Genomic DNA, 11817 nt, shown 5'->3' with positions numbered 1-11817 from the left:
CACCGCGCCCTGTGGTCGCCCGACGGAGGATCGCTCGGGCGGCTCCCGGCGGGTGGTAGCCGGGGACGATGCCTTGTCGTAAGGGGTGCATCGTTACAAATGATTTTCAAAATCTATCACACTAAAACCATCTAATGGTCCAAATCGCAAAACATCATCAGAAAGGTGGATTAAATTGTATGTGCATATTGTAAACTATATACTGGTCTCCGTAAAAATTTTTCATACAATCTACATAATAAATTAATACATCTTTAGCATATTGATTGTTTTTTATGCACTCATTTGCATCATATAGTATACGTAATGCACAATTTAATACATTGAAGTGAAGCATTAATTCATTGGGTATGGTATTTTAAAATACAACTGGTGCTGTATACAAAATAGCCATTTGCAATTCAGTTGCTTTGAATCTATTTAACTCATTTAAAGTACGTGTTTTTCGTACAAATTTGCATGGTACTCATTCTTTAAAAGAAATGTATTGATCATTTATGTTTTTAATTCTGTTCAAAGCATCTTCACTGCTATTATCCCAGCCGGAATAGTCACGTCGATTCGACGTCGATCCGACGTCTAAAGCTACATCTATAGACCAGCTACATCTAATCTAAATTAAGGTCGACATCGACCTAAAAATGGGCATCTTTTCGACGTCTAATCGACGACGTCTAATCGATCTCAGATTTCGACGTCTTATCGACGTCTTATCGATCTCGGATTTCGACGTCTTACCGACGTCTTATCGACATGATAGGGCCTAAGCAGAATGGCTGTTTTGGCAGTGTTTTATGCCTTAAGTCTTTGTCTTATGTAACGCACAATACTGTACTGTACAGTATTGTGCGTTACATAAGACAAAGACTTAAAGCATAAAACACTGCCTTAAGGTTATAAGACAGCCATTCTGTTTAGGCCCTTATCAATGTTAGTTTTAAATGTCTAAAATGTCCATTTCTACCAATCCCGATTAACTTTAATCTTGGTTTAACTAATTTTTTATTCTTTTCTAATTTTAAGAATTAGAAAAAAATAAAAAGTAAATTAAACCAAGATTAACGTTAATCTGCATTGGCAGAAATGGACATAAGCCCAATATTTATAGTTGGATCTTATATTTAAAATCGTATTATTTTAAGTTCAATTTCAGATGTTGTATATTAGATATTTTATTGATGACTACAAAACGTAAACTTTCAAGGTAAACTTAAGACGATCGTAAATATAAAATCTGATCAATAAATACCAGCCTAAAAATGCCTAAAATACATAGTCGGATCTTGTTAGAGAGAAAGAGTGAAAAACATTTAATTTAAAAAATTTCTTTAATACATAAAACCATATACTATATTAAACATATATTATGTTTTTAATAAAATATACATAAAAACAGTCCGTATCAAAATTGAAGACGTTACAGAACCTCTAAAAATTTTTATCAAAATGGAGAAATCATACTGTTAGGTTACTATTTCATCTTATATAAAAGAATATCTCTAAAAAATATCTCTAAAAAAGAGAGATCAGTGTAAGTTGGCTGGCTAGCTAATTAAGATCTAAAGAAAGTCTTATATAGTAAAGTAACTCTTATATAGTACGTAATCGTAGACGCAATAGTGAAGAAAAAAACATATTGTTTCGAAGCAAGTGAAGATTAGGCCCAACTGTACATATACACAAAAAATACACACCTAGATACAGATACCTATGCGCGCGCGTATACATAAATATATATAAATAAAAAAAAATTATGCCGCACCCGAAACGGTCATCTCTAAAAAATATCTCTAAAGAAGAGAGATCAGTGTAAGTTGGCTGGCTAGCTAATTAAGATCTAAAGAAAGTCTTATATAGTAAAGTAACTCTTATATAGTACGTATAATTGTAGACGCAATCGTGAAGAAAAGAATATATTGTTTCAAAGCAAGTGAAGATTAGGCCCAACTGTACACGTACACATACACAAAAAATACACACCTAGATACAGATACCTATGCGCGCGCGTATACATAAATATATATAAATAAAAAAAATTATGCCGCACCCGAAACGGTCAATGAGATCAACGATAACAAAGTCATCTCTGCGGAAAGATGGTTCGCGCACGTTCCTTACAGCTCATGATAGCCCCTAATCGAGTCCGCTTTCCCAAGTTTGTTGCTCCATTCGGTTGCTTTGCGTTCCGATGTTTACTCCGTAGCAGGCCTTCTCTCGCGCCTTCACGCTTTTATCGCTCGGACGTGTGTGTTCGGTAGGTGGGCGAGAGAAAATGTTTTTCTAATGACTATCAGAGCCAATATATTCCTTTTGTTTCCTACCGCTAGCATTTCGTAGCCATGACTTTATGGTTTTAAGTGCTGTATCAAGGTTGCTGTCCGGAAATTTAAGTGATAAAGCCCCTGCAAAACAAGAAATAATAAAATTATTAGAGGATAAGACATCCATATTAACAAGATACATTAAACCGTTATTTACTAAAATAAAAATAATAGTATACATACCTAGTAAAAAAATTTTTATATAAAAACAAATACAAATATATATAATCATATAATATTATATAAAATATTATATGAAATATGTCCATATATGTCCATACTATGTTTTTTTCTCTTGTATAATCTCTGTTTATAAAATTATATATACAATTATTACATTATATATGATTATATATGAGCAAATTTTTCACATTTGCTCAGATTTTATTCTTTTGTAAAAAAACAATGCAGAAATTATCCTTTTAATTATTTTCTAATTCTTTTTCTTATTATTTTTCCTGTATACATACGAACAGAGATTATATAAGAGAAAAAAACATAGTATGGATGTTAATATAGATAATCATATAATATTATATAAAATATTATATGATTATATATATATATTTGTATTTATATATTTTTATTTGTATATATTTATGTTTTTATATAAAAACTTTTTTACCAGGTTTGTATACTATTATTTTTATTTTAGTAAATAACGGTTTAATGTATCTTTATTAGATTATACATGATTGTATATAAGAGAAAATTTTTCACATTTGCTCAGATTTTTTTTGTAAAAAAAACAATGCAAGAAATATTCTTTTATTTTCTAATTTTTATTATTTATTATTTTTCCATATAAAACATTTTTTATTGAGAATATATACTTTATAAACCAAAAAATTGACGCATTAGATAACAGTTATTTAATTGTACAAAAAAAATAAAATTTGAGCAAATGTGAAAAATTTACATTTTTGATGCAACAAAGCTTTTAACATTGACAATAACAAAAAACGTAATAAAAAAAGTACAAATGTGTACTTACTGAAAGGTCAGCCATACTATTCGTCCTTATTTTTAACTCCCTCTTATAATAATTAATACTTGATCTCCTAAACGGGCTCGATACACGGTCACAATCAAATATGAAATCTGGAAAAGAGAAATGTATGTTAATGAGTATGTGTGGTATGCTGTGTGTTCGCAGCGACGAACTCGAGCTTAATGAACTCGTAGGATTATGCGTGCGAATCAATCCTCCCTGCGGGTGCTAAGGGTCACTATTTTCAACATCTGTTAACCTTTAACCGACGGTTAACACTTTGGAATAGACAACAAAAATTCGCTATTTTGAAAGTTAACTGCCGGTTTAGAGGTTAACAGACGTTGGAATTATGACCCTAGGCTGATGGCAGAGAACGAGAGACATAGGCGCTTTATGCTGTGTAGTCGACAGACGTCTCGTTCTCTGCCATCACACACGCACGCACACGCACGCACACGCACACGCACACGCACACGCACACGCACACACACAACCTAAATGTATTTTAGTTACATACCTTTTTTTTGTTGAGGTTAATTCCCTCGGTTGAGGAAAAATTAGTGCCTTCAGTTCCGCCCCGGATTCTGGCTAAATACCTCAGGCGTGGATGAGGTGCGATCATGCATCACCGTACCCTCGTCGGCGTTTCGACGGCCTCGTCGTGCGGCAACGCACGCTGCGATTGCGATCGGCCGGATCGGCGTGCGGCTTTCGTATCTCGGTATATACTCGGTACTGATGCGGTAACTCGCGTTACGAGGCTCGATATATTCGATATATCCTGATATATCCGCGGTATTCGATCGATTTTTCTTTAATTGACGCCTCGTGCACACAACACACCGTTAACGCGACTCGACTTGTTGAATATCAAGTAACATACTATAGCATCCACGCCGCGTAAGTTGCGTACACATATGATAGCTAAGATGATTTGATTGGCTGACGCTCAAAGTCGCGATAGTTATAACCGCCAAATTCAAAACCGTACAAATTTAAAAAACAAATTAAGCATTAGATTACCATTAATTAGTTTTTGAAAAGTAATTAACACTAATTTCTCCAACGTTTTTTCCGCCACTTAATTCCTCCAACCATGCACTTTTGTGTCCCACGCGTTTTTCAGTATGTTAATAACTTTGAAAAATTCCCCAAAATTATTATAATATCTTTATACCTTCGACTAAAAATCAATGTAAATAAAATTTGGAAATTATTTATTTAAATATTTTTTTATAACAATTATATGTTGAAAAACGCACGTTACGACTTGTTTCATTTAAAAATTCATAACTCACGAACAAATTGACGAAATTTAATGTTTCAGTACGCAAATTAAAGCTAAGAGTAGTGCAAATGAGAAAAAAATGTGAGATAATTGTTAATTAAATAGGAATACTTAATTTCGTTACCAAAAATTTGGTAATTTTTAAGTGGTACAGAAAGACTTTAAGGATGCCAGAAAAAAAATTTCTGAATAAGAAAAGACGAATTTGGACTATTTGGAGTGTGAAAGATATTTTTTATGTAAAAAAATTATATTTTTTTTTATAATCGCATGCTCCTCATTCCCACCTCTTCGGCCTGCATCTGAGCCATAATAGTCCTCTGTGAAATGTCAAATTTTTTTTTAACGACAAAAATATTTTAAATACGCTTAAATTGTACACAAAAATACATTTATATGGAAAAAAATTCTCACTTACCTTCACACAACACTGACGTAATCCTCCAACCAAAATGCACTTTCGTGTCCCGCAATTAACGCGATTTTGATTGTTTGTCGTTTCGAGAACAAATGAGCAAGAAAATATTCTAGATTTTATAACTACTAATGAGTGCTTTTCATTTAGCGACACAAATTGACACACGCGTCATTCTATCTTTTTTCAACATCTATAGTGAACAACAAAGATAGAGTGACGCTTATGTCAACTTGTGTCGTTTAATTACTGGAAAGCAATCATAGTATGCATGAGTGTGATTTATCTGTACAATGTAGGAATGAGAAAGACCTCAAGTTAACGTTGCGGCACGTGCAATATTTTTTACTTCAAATCTTTATTCCAAAATTTAAGCAAGTGCGAACATTTATATATTTTAATGCAAAAATCAAAAGGTACATATTAGACGTCGACTAGACGTCGAATATACGTCTAAGGATAGCGCGGAGTTAGCAAAATATGAAAGGTACATATTAGACGTCGACTAGACGTCGAATACACGTCTAAGGATAGCGCGAGTTTACAAAATATGAAATCTCGAAATTTTATGGAAAATTATTTTCCGATGCTCAATGTATTACATATAAATTGTAAAAATACTCAGAGCAGGAGACGTCTAAATTGTCATATTTGTAGATGTGCATTTAGATTAGACGTAATCTAGCTCTCTCCGACGTCGGTTAGACGTCGAATCGACGTCAGCGTTCCGGCTGGGTACCATATAGGTTTAACAAAAGCTTAAGATGTTTCTTCCCTACTCCTTTATCAAGCAAATGCATCGGATCAAGAGGAACTTGATTTGTCAAACTCATTCCAATACCTTCAAGAGGAGATAATAAATTTTCATACTCATTCGGAACATCTATCCTAAAATTATTATCAGTTCTTAAAGGTGAATCATTTTCCAAAAAGACTCGTCTATGCTGTACTGTTTTGCCTACTTGTATACATTTACCACATCTACTCTATTGTGTGGAGGAAAACACAAAATCTGATTCCTTGCAACTGTATCTGCAGCGAACAACTTAATAAACACCCTATACCGCTGATCATTAAAAATAAAGCCAGTATTACTTAATTCTAAATACTCCATAATTGTAGGCTGTAAAAATAAATTTACATCTTCTGGTTTACGATTGCCATAAAAAATACCTACTGCAAACGGATCACAAGTAGCATAAGGATAATTTACTATTTTTACACGAATTGGCCATACTTGGCTCGGAGAACTTTTCGAAAGGGGCAAACCATCAATATTTAGATGTAGAGCGATGTCTTTTGGGATTTTATTTCGCTCAAAACATTTCAACTGATCGAGTAATCCTTTTTTCAAGCCGTAATGTGAATACAATCCTGATCCAACAGAAGAAACTGTAGTTTTTTTTTTAGAGTATGCAAAAAAGTTTTTGCATCGCTAGGCAGATCATCATATCATGTCCATATTTTTTTAAACCATGAAGCAAACTAGTAAGAGCATTCTGTCTAATTTGGTATGTTATAGCCCAATGATATAAAAAATATCTTAAATCTGATTCTTTGTCTACATTATCTACTCTAAAATCTGGACCTACATTGTTATTACCTAAATCAAAATATTCTAACTCATCATCTGAGACATCAGAATTCCCATTACAGCTTGAAAAATCGCTATCTGAATCATCATTAACGAAACTAAAAACATCACTGTTAAAAGAATAATTATTAAGATCCTCACTACCCTCAGGAATTTGCACATTATTTGCACAACTACTTTCATTTTCTGAAACTGAATTACTACAATAACTGCTAGACTGAAGATTATCAAAACGAAAAACACGAGATAAATCTGCTTGAGGATTACTGTTTGAAGCTACTGATTCCAATACGGTATTTGATTTTAATCTGTTTTTATTTGCATAAAGTATAATTCATTTATACTATTTTCAAAAGCTTTATCAAGACGTCTTGTTTTTTGCTTATCTGAAAGTCCTAAATATGGTTTTCTCTCCGACATTTTGAAAATAATAATTCCTACTATACTCAATTAAAATTTTAGGTTTATAGCTTATTACTTATTACTAAATCATATGGATGGTTAAATGAATAAATATACTACCCAGGTAGCACGAACCGTTGCCCAAAAGTAGCAGCAAACATTAACATGTGTCCAAAGAAGTATCGGGAACGTGGTGGGAACGTTGTCGACACCCTATAAAACATGGAAGAGCAATAAAATTTTGAAAAACGACTTTGAGTAATTATACCATATGAAATTCACCTGACAGATTGTGTGCTCGCACTGCTTAATGATGACTGAGGTTTTCGTTCTTAATGTTTAACGGTAAATTATAATTATAGTAAGATTTATAGAAAATGCTTATTAATTATTATACAATTTTATAAGACATTAATATAAGTACATTAGGTGAGGGGTGTAAACTGAATAATTACCATCACATTATTGATGCATTCTAACCTGTACGAATAATTTTTATAATTATTAATTACCAATCTTATAATAATGTGAGGGGTGTAAACTGAATAATTACCAATATTTATTAAGCACATATATGTATAATATATAGAACAAACGTTATTCATTAATATAATATGCGATAGCTATTAAAGCATATGGCATATAATAAAAGCGCGGGGAAACTGCATTTGTTAACCAACAAAAGTTCTCTAATCGATAATTCGTATGTATTTGACCGGAAATGAATATCTGGGAAAGAATCTACCATATGAAATCGTTTGTATTTCGTATGAAGACTTTTGAAGTGCAATTGAAAAGGTTTGTGAGTCATTCGTTTAATTGTAATTAATTAATTATTTTTACACCATGCATTTAACCGAAATAGATAAATTAATAAAAGTTTTTATACGGAATCGTTTGTATTTTGTATGAAGAGTTATGAAGTGTGATTAAAAAGGTTTGTGAGTCACCCAGATAATTTTAATTAAATATTTATAAACTCGGTAATTAGCCGAAATATAGATTTTTAGTTATTTATGTTAAAAGAAGAAGGCGCTAGTGTTCCCGAAGGTCCGTCTGCAATCAGAATTAATATAAACGTTTTAAAAATTATTTTATAGTAAAATAAATAAATGTACAGACTAATAAGCCTGTAATTATAAGCGATAGTTGCTAATTAAGTTTGTGACTAATATTCTGTCTTGCAAAGGACCTCTGTAACGAGATCAAAGATGTACCAGCTGTGGGGGGGGGGGTTTTCCAATTTGTCCTCGGGTGAGGACGGTTAGACGCCTTCAGCACTGGGCTATTTGGCGCAATTGATCTATATCTACTAAAGACCATATACTATAGTCTCGTGTCTCTATCACCATCAAAGACTAATAAATTTAAATCACTCTACGCGTAGTTCTAATAAATTTAAAAATAATATCCACTATATCCCAATTCTTCGCACGAATTAAACGGAAAATGTCTATATCCTCAGTAAATTCCACCTCTCTCAGTTCGGCATCCATAATTAACCTCTGATTGTCATACTTATTACATCTCAGAATAACGTGGTGTATATCCTCATATTCACAACCACATTCGCATCTCGCACTCTCTATATAGTTTTTCCTGTGCAATGACGCGTTCAAATTATAATGATTTGCCCTAAGGCGATTAATCAGTGTAACAAAGTATCTCTCCGCACGGACCTTGCGAAACCACGGCTGTCTCGCCTCTCGGTCATAGAATGTATCGAAATAGAAAGTGCCCTTGTATCGAGCGTCATGCTCGATCGATACTCGCGTTGCCTCCCATGACTCCTCTCTCACTCGCACCAGCAAGTCCCCCACCGGGACCGAGATGGTGGGGTCGGGCTCCTCCTCCGTTGCCTCCTTAGCAAGTCCATCAGCTATCTCATTTCCCAGAATGCCCACGTGTGAAGGAATCCACACCAGCACAATCCTCTTGTTACTCAATCTCTCAAGACTATAGATCAATATTCTGGCCTCTGTGACATACTTATTTTTGTGCACATTCAAATGGTTATTGCAAATAGATTTAAGGACAGATTGGCAATCAGACAAAATAATCACTTCGTCGCCGCTCTCATATCTTCGCGTCCATAGCAGCCGCAGGACAGCACAGACCGCAAAAGCCTCCGCAGTATAAGACGAACACACATTAGGAAGACTTATCTTGAAAGCCTCCTCTTGATCACAAATCACAATACTTGCACCAGTGGCCATCGCATCCTCCCTATAAGAACCGTCGGTAAAGATGATATCCGGATTATCCCTCAGTTGGAACTTCTCGATTATCCTCTTGATCAAAGCTTGGTCAGAACATTTTTTATTTTTTCTCACGGCCCCGATATCAAAGTCCACTTTCGAAGTAAAGGTGTGGGCATTGAAGAATCCATCAAAAATAAGTGGCTTCTCAGTCGGGCCGATAAGCCTTCTCGTTCTTTCCACTTTACGCCATATCTCCGCAAGGGGGGAGAGTCTATATGCAGGTTGTCTATATCTCTTAAAATTCTCAGCCATCAACAGCCCACGCATCTTATCGCATAGGCCATTAGTGTTGTGTGCAATCGCCTTATTTGCGAAGTTAGCGCCCAGCATCAGCGCACGATCCCTCAGCAGCATCACCTTGGCCTCCGCGATGATCACGTTATTCGGAGTAGAGTTCCTATAACCAAGGGCAGTGCGTATCCCAAGATTTTGAGCTCTCTCCAGTTTGAGTTGTACCGAGCACTCCCTGGGGAAGAACACGAAGCACGCATAGTCAACAATCGATCTGACGAGACTCTTATATAGCAGTAAGGCTGTGTTGACCTCCATTCCTCTTGAGACCCCACAAAGATATCTAATAATGGAGTTGGCACGGTTAACTTTGCCCCTCACGATCTGGATTTGCTGTTCAAAGCTCAGCTTGTTGTCCAGCCAGACACCCAGGAATCTGGCCCCGCCACAGTTAAAAACACTACAACCATTAATGACTATGTTCATATTTCTGTCGATGTACCCGCTCTTGGAGAACTCCACCAATACAGTCTTTCTAGGTTCCAGGTCCAAACCCAGTCCCCGCAACCGCCTCGCAACACCATCAATAGCCCTCTGTAATAGTAGTCTATTTCTCTCTCGATTCGATCCACGTACATAAATCCCGATGTCATCAGCAAACTCGACCACCTCGACACCCTCCGGCAAGTCCGCACATAGACCCTGCGTGTACAATGAATATAGTATCGGGCTCAAGACAGCACCCTGCGGGAGGCCCCGATAAACAAGGCGATCCACAAATAAACCAGAATTAATTATAAATCGCACTTTTCTACGATACAGCCACGAACTGACAAATCTGGCTATAGCTGGGGGGCAACTAAGCGCTATCAATCTCCTCACCATAATCCAATAGTCCACACTGTCATACGCGGACGAGACATCAAGGAAGGCCGCCAACGTGTATTCGCCAACGCACATCGCGGACTTGATGTCCGACACAATTCTGACCAGGTTATCAGCACACGACTTACCCCTGCGAAAGCCACTCTGGGACGGGCTAAATTTGTTCTCTTTCTCTGCCCACCAGACCAGGCGCTCATTGATCATCCTCTCCATCACCTTGCCAACACAGGAAGACAAGGATATGGGCCTGACCTTTTCACAGCCGACCTTGTCGATGAAAATCACTTGGTAGTTAAACCAGTCATCAGGTATACAGCATGTTGACCACACCTTGTTGTAGATCTCCAACAAGTGTTCCTTGGCCACGTCAGGAAGGGCCTTGATGGTTTTATACTCAATACCATCAAGCCCCGGTGAAGAGTCCTTGCGGATCATCTCCAAAGCCCTAGTCATTTCCTCCCGGGCAAACGGTGCATCCAACTCATCGTTAGAGCGACATCCCTCAAAGTCGAAAACCGGCTCCACACCCACAAAAGGTGGAGCAAGACAGTCGACAGAAGACTTCACGACATCCTCCCTATTCTTAGTGGGCCAAGAGTTCCATTCTAAATTTTTCCTGGCGTTCTTGAAGATACGCATAATCTTCCACACGTATGACAGGCTGGTAAACCTGTCGATGCCCTTGCAGAACTCCTCGAAGCCGGTCTTCTTCTTCTGCCTGATGGTTCTTCTAACTATCGCAGTAGCCCTCTTATACGCAAGCCAGTCATGCAAACTTTTAGTAGACTTAAAAGACTTGAAGGATTCCCTTCTGAGACGGATGGCCTCGTCACATTCGACGTCCCACCATTTATGAGACGGTTTTCTTCTATTGCAAGGAACATGCGTGGGAGGGCCAGTACCTCTCCTGCCCGAGGCCGTCGCAACAGCGCTTCCAATAGAAGCGACAAAAGACGAATAGCACACCCCCAAATCCTGCTCCAGGAGAATGCGTCGCTGAGCAATATCCTTCATTTCCTCCTTCATTAGGTCGCAAAATCTATCCCAGTCCGTCTTCTTAGTAGACAACCTGTTGGTAATCTTACCATATATTAAAGGCGAGCTTCCAAACGAAAAAGACAGCGGATGATGATCACTGCCCCAGGGATCCGTCTCCTGCGAATATGATACTCCCCCAATAATTTTCCTTGTGCCAAAGAGAAGGTCAATGTTAGTATCCCTTTGTCCCCTGACACCACTTCGAGAACAAGTGTCCACGTTCACGCACATCAGTTCCTCCTCATCCATGATTTCGTGTAGCAAGTCACCATTGCCGTTGGTAGTTGGACAGTTCCATAGGGTATTATGGGCGTTGAAGTCTCCCAAGATAATTGTATCCAGGCCATTCCCTCTAATAGCATTAAAAATCGGTCTGAAATCATGTCTA

This window comes from Temnothorax americanus, unplaced genomic scaffold, assembly GCF_048541705.1.
Source record: "Temnothorax americanus isolate GAGA-0224 unplaced genomic scaffold, ASM4854170v1 Scaffold96, whole genome shotgun sequence".
NCBI classification, from domain to species: Eukaryota; Metazoa; Arthropoda; class Insecta; order Hymenoptera; family Formicidae; genus Temnothorax; species Temnothorax americanus.
Note: the sequence above shows the minus strand (reverse complement) of the source record.